Source organism: Pelophylax lessonae (genome assembly GCF_965119305.1).
Source record: "Pelophylax lessonae genome assembly, chromosome: 6".
Classification (NCBI taxonomy): domain Eukaryota; kingdom Metazoa; phylum Chordata; class Amphibia; order Anura; family Ranidae; genus Pelophylax; species Pelophylax lessonae.
In genome coordinates, this window is record NC_138773.1 from 223526654 (window position 1) to 223542895 (window position 16242).

A 16242-nucleotide genomic window follows, 5' to 3' on the forward strand; every position below is an offset into this window, starting at 1 on the left:
TCCAGAAATCTAATGTTAATTGTAGATTGGCAACGTTGGGCTACATGCTGATTCTGCAGGTATTTCTGCAAGATATATTTGTGAGTAAGGTATCTGGCCAGTGTTTTATCCCTTTCAATAAAGCACCCTCCGTGAATTTAACCAATGCCTAAAAAGAGCCCTTAAAGCTGTTGTATACTTTAAAAAAAAAATAAAAAAAAAGAAACCCTGCAAGACAAAGGCATAATGAGCTAGAATGCATCGCATACTAGCTCATTATGACATACTTAACTTAGAACGAAGCCCCGACATGGACCCCCCGACACCACTGTGGGAGCTGACATGATCCCTCAGCGTCTCTTCCGGGTTCGGCGGCTCCGGTGCTGGGATTGGCCGTAGCCGCGATGACGTCACTCCCCGGATGCTCGAGGGAGTCTTTTTCGGCAAGTTCCCGGCAAGGAACGCTGAAGGTCTGCCAGACATTCAGAGCGCATGCGCTGCTCGCATGAGCGGCTGCATGCAGTGCAAATATATCCTAAACCATGCAGGTTTAGGAGATATTAATTGTACCTACAGGTAAGCCTATAGGCTTACCTGTAGTTAAAAGTCGCAAAAAGCGGTAAACTACCGCTTTAATACTCTACACTTAAAAAAAAAAACCTGGGGGAATGGTAACATCCTTCCCTTGGTCACAGGAGACTGTTCAGGCCTAACGATTTGATGCTAGGCATGGGCACTGTCATGGGGAAGCAGGACCTCCACACCTAGAAGTGCCATATATTGTGTCTGCCTGTGCAGGTGCAATTACCTGCAAGGTAAAGCAGGTAAGGTAAGTATATAGGATCAGGTGGGGCATCTTCTAGAGACCCTGCACAAGCAAGTTGGTAGTGTCTGTTTAACTCCAAAAGTGATCTTTAACACTTGATCCTCAACCCTAACACTTAAAGAAGACGTAAACGCTGCTATCCTTTACAGCCACGGAAGCTGCCATCTTAGTCTCTGTTGGTCTGCAGTTGTGATGGAGCTGCACATGTGATCAGTTATGACACCAGCCACTTGATGGCTTGATAGTTTGGTTAAGAGCTAACATAAGTACAGTAGTAACTGTAAGGGCTTGTTTGCACTTGCATCAAAATGCGGCTTTCGACAAGCATTTTTAAAGCACCCCGAATGCCAATCAAAGCACCTGTCTCTAAATAAAATGGTAAGCTTATACCCTATGTCTCTTTCTTGGTGCTTTAAAGCATCTTCAAGCCTTCATAGAAGTCTACGACAAAGCTTTCATTTAGCACCTGCAGCTTTGGAGAGGCTTTTATTCAGCTTTAGCTTCGTTTTGTTTTGTAGGTATTGCAGTTTTTGAAATATCCCAAGATATATTGGTAAACCAACAAGCGAATGGAACAGACGTCATCAGCAGTCACTTGGTGTGCAGCATGGAGCAGCAGGAAGGTAAGCGGGAAACAGACTGGAACGAAATAACTAGCAGGTGGCACACGTGGTGTGCAACATGGGAACACTATAACGGAAGGTGAGCGGGGACTGAAGAGAGAGGACTGATTGGCACAGGATCAGCAGAGCTGCAGGACCGGAGCAGAAGAAACTAGCAATGTCACATGTAGTGCGCAGTATTGGAGCACTATAGTGGGAGGTGAGCGGGGACCAGAATGAGGGGAGGATTTGCAAACCAGAGGACCAGCAGAGTTGAGGATTTGCACTGAGTAGGGGATCAGCAAAGCCGGGGGTTACTACTGAGGGTGGGATCAGCAAAGCAGGGAGTACTAATGAGTGGGGCATCAGTAGAGCTGGGGGTACTACTGAGTGGGAATCTGATGAACAAGGGTACTAATTAGCCGGGGATCTGCTGAACAAAGGTACCAATGAGCTGGGGGCCTGCTGTATGGGGGTACTACTGAGCTGGGGTTCTACTGGGCCCCTTTAAACCAAATTGAAAATCAACACACAAACACACACGCAGGGTATTTGACAAGCTTCATTAAAGCTTCTAAAAAGCATCTCCAAAGCATCAGCGAAGCATCACAGAAGCATCAAAAAAGCATGCTGAAGCAGTAAGTGCTTTAATGTGTGTTAAAGTCAAAGCAAGTTTAAATAATCCCTAACAGTTATCATTCAACGTATACCCTGATTTTAAAATGGAACTGAAGGCAGCTTATACTCACCTTTCCTCCAATGTTCCCTGTCACAAGCATCATCTTCTGTGTACTGGTTGTTGGCCATCTTCATTGGCCAAAATTGGGATGACGATTGGGATGATGTCACTCCTGTGCATGCGGAGGAGGCCGTCATTCTGCCACACAGGGAATGGGCGGACCACCATAAGCTGGGCTGCACTTGTGCAGCTCAGTTTACATGTCGGGGAACACTGCAAACAGGCAGGCAAGTGTAGTTTATTGCATGTCTCTTCTGCAACAAAGAACCTGTCTGCTTGCAGGGAACAGCAGCAGAACTTTAGTTCCACTTAAACTGTTTTGAGAAATTCTTAAATCATTGGGTTTAGTTCTTCTTTAACCTAAGCTTAGCTTTTAACTCCCCATACCCCAGCTTATCCTAGCACTTACCCTAACCCCCTAAAGTTACCCCACTACTACTCCCTATCCTAATTGCAGAACGCTCTCCTCATTCTTGCACCTTGACACCAGAAGTACTCTTTTAACACAAGCCTTGTTCTCCGAATTTGTCAAACTGTAAAGTATAATTAAAGGCAGTTTTTTTTTTTTTTTGTTTTGGATAGAGTGAAGAAGGACCTGAACACCTAGCAGTTTTTATTTCTGTCTGTGCCACCGTTAACCCTCCTCTTATGTTAGAATTCCGTTACTATCCATGATGTTAGGGTCAGTTTTGACCCGTGTTTTAAATCAGCCATAAAATACCCTCTGAATAATTATTTATCATCAAATTTGTTTCTTACCTCTTGGTTACCTTGTTAGGCTTCTTTATCCTTGAAAAGATTGGTTTTAATATTTTGGTGTGACCCCTAGACCTTTCTTTTGATAGCATACCTCTCATTGTCAAATTTAAAAAATGGTAAAATAAAGTCAGCAACTCTGAAATGAATTTGTCCTATGTTTCTTCACTTTATTTAGAGAAGCAGACAAGCAGGAAAAGAGATAGGCCCCTCCCTAACTACAGCTCACAGGGTTGAGAGGGGATTGGCTGTCAGTGTTACTAAGCAGAGAGAGTGTTTATGATTTCAGTTTTGGAACTTATTAGTGTCCTAAAATCCTATATTATAACTGGGTCAGAATTGACCCTAACACCATGAACGTCTTAATTTTCACCACAGTATTTTATAAATTAGTGAAAAGGATTATTTTTCTATTACATTGTTTAAATAGAGGTTCCTGACAAAGTAAAAAAATCTTGATGCAATAAACAAATTTATGTGATACTTATAGACATTCAAAACCTGAAAACAGGTCAGTTTTGACCCTAACACAAGAGGAGGGTTAAGCAAATTTTCACATTTTCAAAATTGGAAAAGATAGGCAGAAATAATAAACAAATCAAGCGAAATAGAGAGTGAACCATGAAAATAATTACAAAGGATATGGTAACTTGATGGAATTAAAGAAATTCCCCAATGAAGGAAAACAGCATAAGCATATGGAAAAAAAAAATTGGATTATTATTTATTTATTTATTTTTGTATATTAAGATTTTATTTAAGTTTCAATAAGCATATAAAAAATTAAAATCGCTACACAGATTTAACGATCATATATAAACATTACATATAAACTTTCTATAATAATAACCCATCTAGCGAGCGAACTACTATGCACTATTGAGTGCCCTCAGGTCCAAGATACTGTTGTGGAGAAGTTTAAAGCCAGATTTGGATACAAAAAGATTTCCCAAGCTTTAAACATCCCAAGGAGCACTGTGCAAGCGATAATATTGAAATGGAAGGAGTATCAGACCACTGCAAATCTACGAAGACCTGGCCGTCCCTCTAAACTTTCATACAAGGAGAAGACTGATCAGAGATGCAGCCAAGTGGCCCATGATCACTCTGGATGAACTGCAGAGATCTACAGCTGAGGTCGGAGACTCTGTCCATAGGACAACAATCAGTCGTATACTGCACAAATCTGGCCTTTATGGAAGAGTGGCAAGAAGAAAGCCATTTCTTAAAGATATCCATAAAAAGTGTCGTTTAAAGTTTGCCACAAGCCACCTGGGAGACACACCAAACTTGTGGAAGAAGGTGCTCTGGTCAGATGAAACCAAAATCAAACTTTTTGGCAACAATGCAAATCGTTATGTTTGGCGTAAAAGCAACACAGCTCATCACCCTGAACACACCATCCCCACTGTCAAACATGGTGGTGGCAGCATCATAGTTTGGGCCTGCTTTTCTTCAGCAGGGACAGGGAAGATTGTTAAAATTGATGGGAAGATGGATGGAGCCAAATACAGGACCATTCTGGAAGAAAACCTGATGGAGTCTGCAAAAGACCTGAGACTGGGACGGAGATTTGTCTTCCAACAAGACAATGATCCAAAACATAAAGCAAAATCTACAATGGAATGGTTCACAAATAAACATATCCAGGTGTTGGCCAAGTCAAAGTCCAGACCTGAATCCAATCGAGAATCTGTGGAAAGAACTGAAAACTGCTGTTCACAAACGCTCTCCATCCAACCTCACTGAGCTCAAGCTGTTTTGCAAGGAGGAATGGGCAAAAATTTCAGTCTCTCGATGTGCAAAACTGATAGAGACATACCCCAAGCGACTTACAGCTGTAATCGCAGCAAAAGGTGGCGCTACAAAGTATTAACTTAAGGGGGCTGAATAATTTTGCACGCCCAATTTTTCAGTTTTTTATTTGTTAAAAAAGTCTGAAATATCCAGTAAATTTTGTTTCACTTCATAATTGTGTCCCACTTGTTGATTCTTCGCAAAAAAATACAGTTTTATATCTTTATGTTTGAAGCCTGAAACGTGGCAAAAGGTCGAAAAGTTCAAGGGGGCCGAATACTTTCGCAATGCACTGTACACTGGTTTCCTTTTTTCAGTTATATCTGGCGCACCACTATTTCTTTGATTTCAGTATTTATATTGTGAGATGTAGGCACAATTAAGTGTGTGCTAGCGGTTATTATACTTTGTGCACTATTGATTTTTTGCACTATTAATTTTGCACACTATATATTGATTACACGTATTGATTTTTTATGCACTAATCACTGTTGTTTGCACTGATAGCTTTTGTTTCACATCTAATGCTCCAAGCATCCACCAACTGCTACTCCCCCAGTAATCTCCTAGTTTCATTCTGCCTCTGTAATGGGAGACTGGAATACCCTGTCGATAAGTCCAGACGCGGGTCCAACCCCATATTAAAGTCTCCCACTACAATAAGCCTCCCCTTCCTAAATATCATCAATCTTTGCAGAATTTTCCTCAGGAGCTTATTTGTCTCTCTATTAGCGGAGTTTGCAAAAGTACACTCAATGTCAAATAGTCTTTCCTTGATAAACAAGAACCTCCCCTCAGGATCTGCCAGCTGCTCCTTTAGCGTAAACACAGTACTCCTATCAAATCCAAACCCCACTCCCCGTGAGTGGCTCAAAACCGAGTCGCCAAAAATCACATAGGAAAAAGGCGAGATGACAGTTTACTCCCTGAGGCATGTGTAATATGTGTTTCTTGTAGACAAACCACTCCAGCCCCATAATGGTGCAATTCTTTAGTTACTTTATGCCTTTTGCTAGGTGTATTCAAGCCTCTAACATTATATAACACTAGATTTACCAGGGCCATGAGCAGCCAAAGGAGCAGCTAGCACATCTATTTCTAGAGAGAAGTCCTGGAGAGGAGGGGGGGGGGGGGGGGGAGAGAGAGAGAAGGGAAAAAAATCCCCGCCCCATCCCATCACCCTTTCCAAGGAGGTTAACCCCTAGGAGGGTTGAAAAATTGTCCAGAACTTATTCAGTGTGCGGATCTGGTGATACACAACTAAGTGCCACCTCCTGTCCATACCTTCCCAGGGGGCAACCACCATGACACTTTGATCCATCCCCACCAACTGGGCCAACAAACTCTCCAATATTCCTCCCCCCCCCCCCCCCCCGCCGCCACAAAAAAAAATAGGATTAGTTAAGCTGGCCATAGATGATCTCGGCCGGTTTAGCAGGTACCAGGGGAGATTCGAACCATCTATAAGTTGATCCAACTTGGGTACAACCGTCATGTTGGATTTTTGCTGCTTACAATAATCACTGTGTTCTCCTAGCAGCCACGGCTTCCTGCGCCCACCTGCCGGTAGAACACAAAAGCTCTGCGGGAGGTATTTCCCCATCAACACTGACTATCAATCGATTTTCTTTCCTACAGCCTGTGGTTTCAGGAAACAAAATTTCATCATCTATGGCCGGCTTAGTAGTAAGATTAATAAGATTTTTGGTTTCTACTTTATTTAGGGGAAGTAACATCATAAGAGGGAGCCAGCTCTCTTTGCATCAAGGACTCCATTTATAGCTGTATTCATGTAGTAGCTGCCAAAGTAGCCTTTACACAAAATTAAAGCTGGGTGTACCCAGCTTTAAACAGAGATATCTAACTTGAGGAACATTTCTGATGGTGGAAAGTAGTTTGAATAGGAGAGAACAAAGCTTGTACCACAAGACGTTATCCTTATGTTCTGCTGAGCAAAGGCATTTATAAAGAGTTTGCCTTTCCTGGGCATTCTTCAGCCCAATGCTAAACTCATTTGCTTAACCAGTTAAGAATTACACAACATTCCAATGTCTTGTCTAATTTTTGACTAATGTTATAATAAGCAGTCAGCAGTACAAACCAAGGATGTCCATCCCCAATCCTGGAAGACCATATTCAGCCACGATTATAAAACATTTTACCACACCATACTCTATTCTTTCCTGTTTATTAATTTGATTCTCTGTAAATGAAAGAATACAATCTGGAGAGTGCTGCTTAACGCGTGTAAGAATTATTAAAACTCATTTGTAAACACAGTGTTCTACAGAACTCCAGTGACACTGCTTACGAAAAATAGAATTTATTCATGACTCACTGAAATATAACTGAATACAAAATATATGGCAGTGAGCTTGTAGGGAGGGGGTAGAGGGTTGCGTCAGAGGCAGTGGCGTAGCGTGGGGGGGGGCCGGCCGCACCGGGCGCAACATCTGGGGGGGGCGCATGATCCGCTCGGCGCTCCGCAGTGTCATGTCAGTTCAGTTGTCACTCACACTGTCTTAGGCTGGCTGCCGCCGCCCGCACGCACTCGCAGCTCTCTGCCCTGGCTCACTCACTCTCTCACTGCAGTCACAGTGCTGGCTGTGGCTGTGCAGCTCGGTTCCCGAATCCGATCCGAGCCGCCGGGTCGCCCACTGTGGGGGAGGGGGGGGGCATGTTTGGAGAGACAGTTCCTGCACGCCTGGCCTATCTGGGGGAGGGACTAACCCCTGCAGCGGCCGCCCAGCACAGCGCTGAGCGCGGGAGAGAACCACCAGGCCAGGCAGGAGCAGAAGAACCTGGCAGCGGTGGCAGATGAGAGGCCAGAGAGGAGAGAGCCAGTGGAGACGACGGTCAGACGGTACTGCAGGAGGAAATCCTAGGGGGACTCGAGGAGAAAACCTAGCCTGCTGTGATGGGGTCTGGGACAGGTGAAAAAAAAAGGTAGGAGTGTGTGAGAAGAACACTGAAAACTGAAAAGATCTATCCCCCCCTTACAGCAGGCCAGGGTGAGGTTAGGTCACTCTGGGGTCCCCCATATAGATCCCCCCCCTACAGCAGGCCAGGGTCCGGACCTCACCTCACCCTGGCCTGCTGTAAGGGGGGAGATCTATATGGGGAACCTGCCCTGGCCTGCTCTAATGGGGGATCTATAGGGACCCTGCTCTAAAGGGGATCTATGCCATAGATCCCCCTTTAGAGCAGGATCCCCATAGATCCCCTTTAGAGGAGGCCAGGGTCCCCATAGATCCCCTTTAGAGCAGGCCAGGGTACCCATAGATCCCCCTTTAGAGCAGGATCCCCATAGATCCCCTTTAGAGGAGGCCAGGGTCCCCATAGATGCCCTTTAGAGCAGACCAGGGTCCCCTTCGATCCCCCTTTAGAGCAGGGTCCCCATAGATCCCCTTTAGAGGAGGCCAGGGTCCCCATAGATCCCCTTTAGAGGAGGCCAGGGTCCCCATAGATCCCCTTTAGAGGAGGCCAGGGTCCCCATAGATCCCCTTTAGAGCAGGCCAGGGTCCCCATAGATCCCCCTTTAGAGCAGGGTCCCCATAGATTCCCCACTTTAGAGAAATGTCCCCATAGATTATATGGAGACCATTCTCTAAAGGGGGATCTATGGGGTCCCTGCTCTAAAAGGTGATCTATGGGGACCCTGCTCTAAAGGGGCATCTATGGGGACCCTGGCCTGCTCTATAGGGGATCTATGGGGGACCCTGCTGTAGAGGGGGATCTATAAGGACCCTGCTCTAAAGGGGATCTATGGGGACCCTGCTCTAAATGGGATCTATGGTATACATTGATAATTGTTTAATTAAAAATGTTTTAATACCGCTTAAATGTTTGTTTACATTTATTTATAAAAGTGTGTGTGTATATATTCATATATATATATATATATATATATATATATATATATATATACACACATGCACATGTGGTTGAGGTGCACACCCTAATGCCATAGGCTGCGCACGCCTATGCACTCTGTCTGACTCTGACATAACAGTTCGCTCAGTCAGTTTAGCAGCGAGTGAGCAGAGTCAGCAGTCTGGCGCTGTCACAGATTTCGCTCCTCCAAGCCAATCAGGAAGCAGGATCCACTTCCTCATTGGCCGAGCAGGAGGCGGGAGGACTCGAGGAGACGTGGGGAACTGAGGAGAAGCCGCCGCTGCATGTAAGTCTCTCTGTATTGAAAGGGGGCACACTGGTCTCTCTGCATTGAAGGGAGCACGCTGGTCATTCTGCATTGAAAGGGGGCACGCTGGTCATTCCGTATTGAAAGGGGGCACGCTGGTAATTCCGCATTAAAAGGGGGCACGCTGGTCATTCCGCATTGAAAGGGGGCACGCTGGTCATTCCGCATTGAAAGGGGGCACGCTGGTCATTCCGCATTGAAAGGGGGCACGCTGGTCATTCCGCATTGAAAGGGGGCATGCTGGACACTTAGCAGGGCAACTAATCTAGTGGAAGAGGTTAGGGGGCGCAAATTACTTGCCTTGCCCCGGGTGCTCACAACCCACGCTACGCCACTGGTCAGAGGTTGTCATGTCCTCCATGTTTCCTTCCTTGTTAGGTGCCAAGCAAGGGAAACATGAGAAGCTAACCCCCGGGGTGGGTTCTTCTGAGCTACGCTAGGCACCTTATACAGGGTAACTTTAAAACACATGAGATACCTTTGCTTCATGCCATTTTCCTCAATGTCCTGGGGCAAGGCTGAGGGTACCGTGGGGAAATACTCAACCTTAAGGCGAACCTCTAGTCTTAGAGATAAACGAATACTGTGTACATTTGCACTGCAACAGTTCTCCAGTTAACTCTTGGTTCCCCATGACAATGTACACCTTTTCTGTTTACAAAGACAAGGAAGACTCACTGCTCCAGGTGAATCAAGGAGCCTGATGATGTACAGGTGCACGCCTTGGCTCACCTCCGCAGGCAATCAATATAGAAGAAATGGCTGCACTCCAGGTATCATCAAAATTCTGGTGTAACGCCGAGTGCTCCGGGTCCCGTGGCTTCCCCGGAGCACTCGAGGCGTCCTGCGGGCTGCAGCGCTCCGGTCGGCGTCCCCGACCGTGAGCGCTGTTCCCCCGCATCGGCGGTACTCACCCGCCGGGTCCTGTCTTCTCGGACTCCCGGCGCACGCCGGGTTCCTTCCTCCTCCCGGCGCGCGCGGCCCCGCTCCCTAGGGCGCGCGCGCGCCGCTGCATTAAAATTTAAAGGGCCAGTGCACCACTAATTGGTGCCTGGTCCAATCAGTCCAAATCCAATAAAAACCCACTTCCCCTTCCTGTCCTTGCCGGATCTTGTTGCCTTTTGTGCCTTGAGAAAGCTTTTGGTGTATTTTCCCTGCCTGTGTATCTGACCTTCTGCTGTTGCCCCTGACTACGAACCGTTGCCGCCTGCCTTGACCTTTTGCTCCGTCTTACCCTGCCTTTGCCTTGTCCTTCTGTACCGCACCTAAATCAGCTGTCTTTGAGGTTGAGCCGTTACCGGAGGATACGACCTGGTTGCTACCGCCGCAGCAAGTCCATCCCGCCTTGCGGCGGGCTCTGGTGAAAACCGGTAGTAACTTAGAACCGGTCCCCTGGTACGGTCCACGCCAATTCCTCACTGACACAGAGGATCCACCTCCAGTGCAGTCACCTGCCGCCAGTCCGGACCCTGACAGTAGATCCGGCCATGGATCCCGCTGATGTGCCCCTGCCTAGTCTCGCTGACATCTCTACCGTAAAGGTAGCAAAGTGTGGGGCCAGGATGGGATTTTAAGGGTACCGTTATATAACTAATAAAAGAGATATATCTACAGAAATAGCTAAAAAGTATATAATTTTATTATATCACATAAAATGAGAAGAATAATACAAATACAAATACAAGGACATTACTGTTACAAGATAATATGATACATCATCGTAGTAACAACAGAATTGATAAATTATCGTCAAAGATAATTTCCTTGAGATTGTGGACAGGACTCGTCAGAGGTCACAGTCAGTCTGGAGGTGCCAGAACTGGTGTGTGTCCCTCTAGTCGTTCCAGATACCACTACCCGACATGTTTCGCGGTAATACCGCTTCTTCAGGGGTACAAAGGATGTAACTTGATAAAAAGCCACTAAAGAATGACAAAAGTAGATACATGATTATCATACATATATAAAAGCGTGTGTACATATACATATTCGTTTTGCTGTTTCGAATATCGGTGTGTGTCAAGTATGGAGCAGTTGGCGATAAGCCCCTCCTACTTCTGACACTAGTACGTCATTTATTCGATCACATGGTAGACATTTTACTTACATGAGTATATAAGAAGAGTGATCTACACTGGCATGCAGGCCAAAGCATATATGTGATACTTCCAGTGGTGGAATTGATGGTTAATGGCAAACGGAGCGTAGGCGTCGGTCACCAAAAAATTGTCCCCCGGGCGGGCAAGGATGACCAATTGGCAAAAAAGCCTAGACAGTGGAAAATATAGAGAATGCTGGTATATAGAGTATTGTATTCATTTAAAGGCTGCAGAAATATATACTGCAGATTATATTGGTCACGTTATTCAGATCATTAGATATGAGTAGAAATTGGTGTTGAAAAATTTAGAGATATACATTGAAACGCCTCCAATCTTTATAGAAAGGAAGGGGGTGAGGGGGGGGGGGGGGAAACTCACCAAAAATGACATCAATAGAGTATATGAAAACCTACCAGATTCTATGCCAAGGCTTGTGTGATGGTCAGACGATGGAGAAAGGGTGGAGAGAATATGCGATCAGAGAGGCACAGAAATGATATCGCAAATCAAGCGAACCATCATATCTCAATCTCCAATTTAGCCAGTATCGCTCTGTAAAATGTTTAAAAAAAGAGGAAAGTAGCAAAATAAGCAAAAAGGGGAGCTTAAACAGGCTGGTTCTAAACATACTCTGAGTCCATACATGGTCACAGATTGCTCAGTAAGTGCAGCTTAATGCCCATACCAAAACTCTAAGGGGGAGGGTACGTGGCTAAGTGCAGGATGTGCAAGGTAAAAAAAGATAGTGGATGATAAGGAGGCTGAAGCGTAATTACCGTTTACTGATCCATATGTCGGAGCTCCATCGTCTGCACACTAGCTGGCTACCATACCTGTCTTAAATAGGTCATCAACTCCGCCGTCACACACCGGCGACGCGCGCCTCGGTGACGTCACAGAGTCAGATGTACAACAGCGCACGCGCGTCGGTAGACGCGGCGCGCAGCTGTCAAAAACACAGAGGGCCGTCCCTCCGTAGGTTGCCACGCAACCTGGAACGCCGAAGAGCAACACTAGGCGGATGCAGATGGAATGGCGTGAGGAAACGGATTACTCCGTGTAGACAAAGGGACTGTGTGTAATCAATGCACATCAAGAACCTCTGTACATCTCCTGCCCGCCCGTGGGACATCACAGATGACCGAAATAGCCCGCGCCGAACGGTCCATGCCACCAATGGGAGATCAGATGCCTGAATCGGAATGCATACCAATGTGTACATGGTTACATATATGTATACAAAGTTATTTGCACCTATCAATACAAGAATGTTACTTTTACCATTTATTAACACATTGTGTAGCCACCCACAACGTAATAGCAAACACATCTATATTAGTTGAAAACTGCCATTAGCCGCCTGTCTATGGAAATATCTCTCAACAGAAAAAAATAGCTATGGCCGACAAAGTAAGTATCCTGAGGGGTTGGTGTATGAGAAAAAGCCATGAAGGAAAGAATAGAAGGTGGGGAGAGGGGGGAAGGGGGAGGGGAATGGGGAGGGGAGAGAAAGAAGAAAAGACGATAAAGGGGCAAAAATCTAATAAAGTAAAAAAGACGACAATACTATGGATCCAACGAGAAAAAAAAGGGGAATGGGGGCATCAAATAGGTTCTATATACTATAGTTTATAAAAAAGCTTTGAAAGTATGCATTTCGTTGAGGCCCGGGGGATCGGGAGCATTAAGTCTCTCGATCCAGAGAGTCTCGGCCTGTAAGATCCGTTTGTCCCAGTCACCCCCTCTTGGGTCTGGGTGTATGACTTCAAGGACTTGAAATGATACCACAGTATTATTAAATTTGTGGTGTAGACCAATATGTCTGGTCACTGGTGTTAGAATTTTACCATTGCCAGAACAGTAGATATGGTCCCGTATCCGGAGACCAAATTCACGGATGGTTTTGCCTACGTAAAAGGCCTTGCATTTGCATGTCATTAAATAAATGACGCCTTGCGTAGTGCAGTCAGTATATGTCCGTAATCTGTGTCTATCCCCATTGGGAAGAAGGGTGATAGGACCCTCCTGGACCCAAGGGCATCGAGCGCAACTCCCACATCTGTATGTACCTTTAGGGCCAAATGTAGTTGTTTGTTTGGTCTCCCTATAGTGGCTAGAAGTTAGCCGATCTCTTATTGAGGTTGCCCGTCTATATACTAATTCCGGTCGATCTTTAACATATTTCGATAAAATGGGATGGTCTGCTAGTAGATGCCAGTGTTTGTTAACAATAGTTCTGAATTGTGTGGAGTTGTCAGAAAAAGTGGTGATTAATCTCACCGTGGACGTTTCTTTTAACGTTTTGTGTTTGTATAATAAGTCAGTTCTCGATTGGCTTTTTACCCTGTTGTATGCTTTTCTTAGTGTGGTTTTTGAGTATCCACGTATTAGTAAGCGTTTCTGCAATTTATCTGCTTCAATTTCGAAGTCTGAATCTTCAGTACAGTTCCTGCGTACTCGCAGGTACTGTGCATAGGGGATACTTCTTATCAATGTACTCGGATGCGCACTTGTGGCATGTAGCAGGGTATTGCCTGCATTCGGTTTTCTATATAGACTGGTAGTTATTCTACCTGAATCGGATAGCCGGATTTCAATGTCTAGAAATGGAATCATCACTGAACTGAAATTATATGTAAATTTCAAATTAAAGTGATTGTTGTTGAATTCTTCTAACATTGTTTTGAGTAGTGTTTGCGGACCAGTCCATATTAGGAATAGATCGTCGATGTATCTGAACCAGCACAGCACATGCGGAAAATATTCAGCATATGCGTCGCTGGAAAAGATCCATCGTTCCCAATGACCTAAATAAAGATTTGCATAGGAGGGGGCGCAGCATGTGCCCATAGCTACGCCTTGTAGCTGTAAAAACGTATCCTCCATAAAGGTAAAAAAATTTCTTGTGAGAATGAATCTTAGCAAAGCTAAGACAAAATTGTTGCGGGGCCATAATGAATGGTCAAGTTCTTTCAAAAAAAGTGCAGTAGATGCTATTCCTTGTTCATGAGGAATACTGGAGTAGAGTGCTTCTATATCTACAGAGACCAAAAGGGCCTCTGGTGGTACTTCCATGTCATCTATATGTTTCAGTAAATCAGATGTATCTAAGATAAATGACGGTAGGGAACGTACGTGTGGAGTTAAGATTGAGTCAACATATCTGCTAGCTTGCTCCGTCAGGGACCCTATCCCCGATACAATCGGACGACCAGGGGGGTGTATAGGATTTTTATGGATCTTAGGGAGGGTATAGAATGTAGGGGTTCTGGGGTGTTTATTTTGCAAATACTCATATATGTCTTTATCAATGATACCAGATATAAACGCCTGTAGACAGAGATCCCTATATTCACGAACATAGGTATCAATGTGTGTGGAATCAATTCGTTTATAACAACACTTGTTATTTAGAATTTCCAAACACATGTGCTGGTATTGGGAATGGGATAGAATCACGATGTTCCCTCCTTTATCTGAGGGTTTGATAACTAACTAAGGATTGTTTTGAAGATCCTGTAATGCTCGACGTTGTCTATCAGTAAGATTTTGATGCGTTGGAGACCAGTGTGTCTGTTTCAGTTCTCTAATCATCTGGTTGACAAAAGCCCAAACATTTGGACATGTCATGATATCTGGAAATTTTTTGGATTTTGGTTTAAATATCTTGTTAGTCTCAGTATTTGGAATTGCTTCCCTTTCTTGAGACCTGCTAGTGGGATCATTTGTGGGGTTACTTTCTACGTAAAGGAGCATCAGGTCACGTAGTGCCCTGAACTCATTCATTGTATAATCTTTGATTTGTTCAGTCAAGTCTATTTCCAATTGCTTTTGTTTTCGATCGTTGTCAAACATAAATTTGAATGTGAGATTACGGGCAAATAAGTAAATATCTTTAATAGCCTGATAGATGTTAATATGTTGTGTGGGGCAGAAACCCAAACCAAGTTGTAACACTGCAATTTGATCATCGTCTAGTATAGTGGGTGTGAGATTAATGATATTAAACGTGTTAATATCAGTGTCATGTGTGTTTAATTTTGGGGTGTTTGTGTGACAAAGCCTTTCAGGCTTGTTTGTTTTTTCTGTTTGGTTGTTGGTGTGGTCGGTAAGTGTAAAAAACCGTCATCATTGGATGAAGCTTGTGTTTTTTGTGTAAGGATCTGTTGTAGTGCTGGTGTCAAATCACTTATATTTGGAGTCAAACCTGTACGTGCCGTTTGCTTGCGTTTTTTATCATTGGATTCACCCGAAGAGTGCCCACCACCATGGCGTGTGCGCTTTTGTGCTTTAGTGCGAGAAGTTTGTGGACCCACAGGACGTACAGATGCCTGTAAAGAAACAGAGTTAGAATTTGAAGAATCGGATTCAGAATAGTCATATGATTGAGCATGTGTTTGAAGACCCGCCCGTCCAGTTTTTTCATTGAGGGTGCGTTGTCTGTTTGTCCATTTGTATGCATAACCTCCCAGGAAGGCTAATTTGTCTCTGCTAAATTTGGACTGTTTTTTTACTAGAATTTCCTTATTGATGTTACTCAGCCTGTCTTTAATGACTTGCCATGCTTGCCATGCACAAAAGCGCACACGCCATGGTGGTGGGCACTCTTCGGGTGAATCCAATGATAAAAAACGCAAGCAAACGGCACGTACAGGTTTGACTCCAAATATAAGTGATTTGACACCAGCACTACAACAGATCCTTACACAAAAAACACAAGCTTCATCCAATGATGACGGTTTTTTACACTTACCGACCACACCAACAACCAAACAGAAAAAACAAACAAGCCTGAAAGGCTTTGTCACACAAACACCCCAAAATTAAACACACATGACACTGATATTAACACGTTTAATATCATTAATCTCACACCCACTATACTAGACGATGATCAAATTGCAGTGTTACAACTTGGTTTGGGTTTCTGCCCCACACAACATATTAACATCTATCAGGCTATTAAAGATATTTACTTATTTGCCCGTAATCTCACATTCAAATTTATGTTTGACAACGATCGAAAACAAAAGCAATTGGAAATAGACTTGACTGAACAAATCAAAGATTATACAATGAATGAGTTCAGGGCACTACGTGACCTGATGCTCCTTTACGAAGAAAGTAACCCCACAAATGATCCCACTAGCAGGTCTCAAGAAAGGGAAGCAATTCCAAATACTGAGACTAACAAGATATTTAACCACTCTACTACCGCTCACGGTAATACTACTGCGGCA